This window comes from Nicotiana tabacum, chromosome 2, assembly GCF_000715075.1.
Source record: "Nicotiana tabacum cultivar K326 chromosome 2, ASM71507v2, whole genome shotgun sequence".
Lineage (NCBI taxonomy): Eukaryota > Viridiplantae > Streptophyta > Magnoliopsida > Solanales > Solanaceae > Nicotiana > Nicotiana tabacum.
In genome coordinates this window covers 35865332-35870181 of record NC_134081.1, presented here as the reverse complement: position 1 = coordinate 35870181, position 4850 = coordinate 35865332, and positions in this window count along the sequence as shown.

Genomic DNA, 4850 nt, shown 5'->3' with positions numbered 1-4850 from the left:
TCATTTATTTGCTTCATTTAATTATGTCTTCTGAATCTTGTGAATTATGCAAACTGTTTGTTTTTTCTTATCCCTCTCTCTCTCTCTCTCTCTCTCTCTCTCTCTCTCTCTTATTTTACCGCATTATTTAATACTGCCATTTTGTGCTTTCACCAAGTAAATTACTTGACTACATGTTATCATTTTCACATAAGCATGTTTTTGACATCATGTTCCACTCGTGCCAATTATAAACATAGCGGCGCTTGATGAGTGTCCGCACTTTTCGTATCTACCCTTGTCAAATCGGAAAGGCTTTTTAAAAGTAGACTACTTGATCAACGATGCAGTCAACAGTCCCGCGCCTTTCCCTCTCAAGTAGTCCGCTTGAGAATATCAATCTAGACCCTTCTAGAAACCTACTCTGCTTGAAAATGTGCATGCATCATGTTAAACCTAGGATGGTTCAAATAACCATGGCGTATTGAATCCCTTGAGATAATACTTGTCCAAAGTCCAAAGGGATCTCAATAATCTCGAGGGACACATTCATGCTATGTGCATTACTTGGAGAAAATGTGCCAACATGTTGACTGCTATCACGTAATTAATCAAATTAGGAGGGGGAAGGGCTAACTCTTTTGTTTGATGCAGAAAATAAGGCATGAAACTCCCAGGTTCGGTATGGTTCAGAACATCCTACCTCTATTTATTGATTGGTGGAAAGACCTCGCACCGTGACAGGAATTATGTAAGGGTACTGGGTCATTTAACATCCTTGATGGACATCCGGCCAAGCAGAGAACTAATTGAGGCAGCCACTATGTTTTGGGATGAAAAGAGGGCCGTCTTTTGGTTTGGAAATATGGAAATGACCCCTCTTTTGGAAGAAATTGGAGGTTCCGCTAGGCTTCCATGGGATTGTCTGGGTTTGTTAGTGCTAGAAAATCATACAACTCGCGGTTTTCTGAATATGGTTGGGTTCAAGAAGAATGATGAGTTGGGTTTCTTGAAGAAGTGCTACATTCCCTTTGACTTTCTATACGAATGGTATGGAGATAGCAAATCATACCATTTGTATCATGAAGAATTGTCCATCACCTCCGTTGGATGGGTTCATCATCGAGTTTATGTCTTCATAGTCTGTTTTCTGGGTCTGCCGATTTTCCCAATGCACTGAGGACAAATTCACACTCGTTTAGCCATGGTTGCCAGGACCGTGATGGAAGGAATTTAAGGACAAAACTACACTATATTTCCTATGATACTAGCTGAGATGTACATAGCCTTGGGCCTATGCAAGCATAGGGCTGGATATTTTGAGGGGTGCAATCTTCTGCTATACGTTTGAATTTTAGAACATCTCCAAAGAGGAGACTACAGTAAAGAGTTCCTTCATAGGCCATTGAATGATTATATTACCAATCATCATACAAAGAAAATGACATTCGCTCCTATAAGATTTGCAAAGCCTGCAAATGTTGAAGGATGGGTATGCCTTTTTAGCAATCTGACTGACAAACATGTACACTGGATGTTCGAGTGGTTTTCCAGCAAAGAGTTCATAATTCAGTCCAACAAGGCCACCCATTTGGTATTAATTGGATTGCGAGGCATTTATCTTTATGCTCTAATAATGGTAATGAGGCAAGCTGGAAGGAAATGGGTTATACCCCAAATAGCCAACATGACTCAGTACAAGGCAGACTTCAAAGGGGATGTCATTCTGTTCAAGTTCGAGTCTCAGCACATGTGGAATATAAAGATAATTATAGATGGAGACACTATAGAGCCTGATAGGATAGGTACCATGCGGACACATGTACTACTACTACCTATCGTGGCTAGAAGATGACATAACCATGGATGTCAAACCGGGAATTAAGCTGAAGGGAAGAATCATAGACGAATAAGCTGAAGCTCGGGTAAAGTACAAGAAGTTGCGCAAGAGGGTCTTCAAATCTGAGGCCAAGCACTTGGCATAGAATAAGAAAGACATGAAAGCGATAAGGGAGTGGAAAGAGATAGAAAACAAGTCGACATAGAGGTTGGAGCACTTAGAGCAAGGGTTGATGGAGTTAGAAGGGAAGACGAGGAAGAGGCTTTGGGACTGCCAAGGTATGGGCTATGATGAAGGAGGAAAGCTAACAATGGCTTACTTGTTGCTCGACATGCGGGACCTTGGGAACGTGATCGATGGATCCAAGAAGGCAAGGCATGGAGAAGATCCATTTGGGACCAAGTAGAATAGGAAAGTTTTCTTTTATTATTTTATAGTTAGGTTTCGTTTAGATTCGATGTAATATGGCTTTGTACAATTAGTAACTCTCTATATTATTTCGATTTAGTAATAGATTGGTTTGATTTATTTTCGCATTAATAGGATGAAGCAATGTTGGCACAAATTACACCAATGTCTACTTGTCGCTTAGCCTACCTTGGGCGCAACTAGGTCCCCAAATTAGGACGCGAACCATTGTATGCCTTGTATGTTATCTTTTTAGATATTGCAAGACTCTTTTATTTCATCTTGTTAACTTGGCTACCTTTTATTTTTTTTCTTTTTATTATTCCCATTACCAAAGGTTGGTTCGTGTATTCTTGCAACAACAACATACCACACCAGATCTAGAGGTCCTCCACCTCCTCCCCCTCCTAACAACATCAAAAGCCAGGGTAAAGGAAAGATGGGTGATTTGAGTGGTAACATGAAAGAAAACACTCCTATGGGAGTGAATGTGGAGACTTAATATGGAAGAAGTACATCGGGGCAGAACGAACTGGTTCTGTGATTAGAGAAGAAGATTTTGGAGTTACAAGGCAAGCTCGAGCAGGTCCGAAATCTCGCTAATATGTCCCTCACCTTGAACGTCCCGGACATCTATCACCAAAATACCACCACTCAAAACCAGCCACAACCCCAGAATCCACAACCCCAAACTCCAAAAAAATCACCCTACTACACAACAATACCATTACCCCACACTCACACAAAACCTAAACCCTTCACCGTCACAAGCTCCTCAAGAACATCCTCATAATACAACCCAATACCCGCAAACTGCCACATCCCTACTCCTAAAAATGTATCACAACCTGCCCACGATCTACCTCAGGCCTCCATCAATGATCATCCATACACTCAAGTCCCTAGAATCCACCAAAGCAACCCATATACATGTAAAATCTACCATACACCCCACATCACACACTATACATGCCCGAACATACCGAAAAGAACCTGCTCATCAGGAACATGAATGAAGAGTTGAAGAAGTTATCTGGAAGGATCCAGAGTATTGAGGGAGGAGACAGTGTCGAAGCTTTGAATTATGAAGATTTATGTATCCCACCGGATATGGAGCTACCTGAAGGTTACAAACCCCTGAAGTTTGAAATGTTTGATGTCACCAGTGATCCCAAGGTGCATTTGAGGACTTACTGCGACAAACTTGTGGGCGTAGGCAAGAATGATCAAATCCGCATAAAGTTGTTCATGCGAAGTCTCACTGGAGATGCCTTATCCTGTACATCAGTCAAAACCCAAATAAATGGCCTAATTGGGTAAGTATGGCATCCGACTTTATGCACAGATTCAGGTTCAATACGGAGAATGCACCAGATGTTTTCTATATCCAAAATTTCAAGAAGAAACCCACGAAGACCTTCCGTGAGTACGCCACTCGTTTGAGATCAAAAGCTGCTAAGGTAAGGCTGCCGCTGGAGGAAGAACAAAAGAATAACTTCTTCGTCCGAGCTCAAAACCCATAGTACTATGAAAGATTGATGGTCATAGAGAATCACAAGTTCTCCGACATCATCAAGTTAGGAAAAAGAATTGAAGAGGGTATCAAGAGTGGCATGGTTGCCAATTTCGAAGCTTTGCAAGCCACAAATATAGCTTTTGTCTGGAGACATTTCTAAGAAGAATGAAGTGGGCGCCGTGATGGCATCCCAAAGGCCAAAGTCTCCCCTAACCTATCTTAAATTTCCCACACCAACATATCATCCCTCATCCCAAAAATACCATTATCCTACTACCACCTACCATACCTATAATACCCAGCCAGCCTACTATCAATCATCTTCACCTGCCCGACAAAACTAACTGAAACCCCAACACCCAACTTCGACCGCAAAGCTCCTAAACAATACACTCCTCTCACCAAACCAATAGCCCAATTGTACGAGAGACTAAAGGCCACCGGTTATGTCACTCACATTCCTACAACTATGATTGAAAATCCCTCTCAATGGGTCAACCCCAATAAAACTTGCGCCTATCACTCATGCATTAAAGGGCATACCATTAAAGAATGTCGCATATTGAAAGATAAGATCCAGATATTGATTGATACTAAGGTAATACAGGCAAAGGAATCTGCACCGAATGTCCGCAATAACCCCCTTCCTGACCATAGGGGTAAGGGAGTAAATATGATCGAGACTGACAAAGAATGGGACCAGGAAGGGTTCATCTGTCATATTCGAGAAGGAGACACTGCTATGACATCCCCGGTAACACTCTCACCAATTGTGGTGCAAACCAAGGCACCATTCGAGGTTGAAGTTTCTACATCTAGCCATTGTTCTCTGTGATGGTAACTCAATCACCATCTTATTAATCTGACGTGGCTGAAGCAAGAAGGAAAGGAAAGGATGATGGAAGAAGCGGGCGCCGCCCAAGGAATAGCTAGAATAGGAAGAGTTTACATGTCAGCGAATCTCACCCAGGGAGGGACAAGTAGGGAGACCGTGCCAAAACTACCTATTGTGGAAACGGGTACTAATGATCTGTGGATAATGATAGAAGCAAAGGAGTATTTTGTTGTTGATCACCTGAACAAAACTCCTGCCCAAATATCCATCTT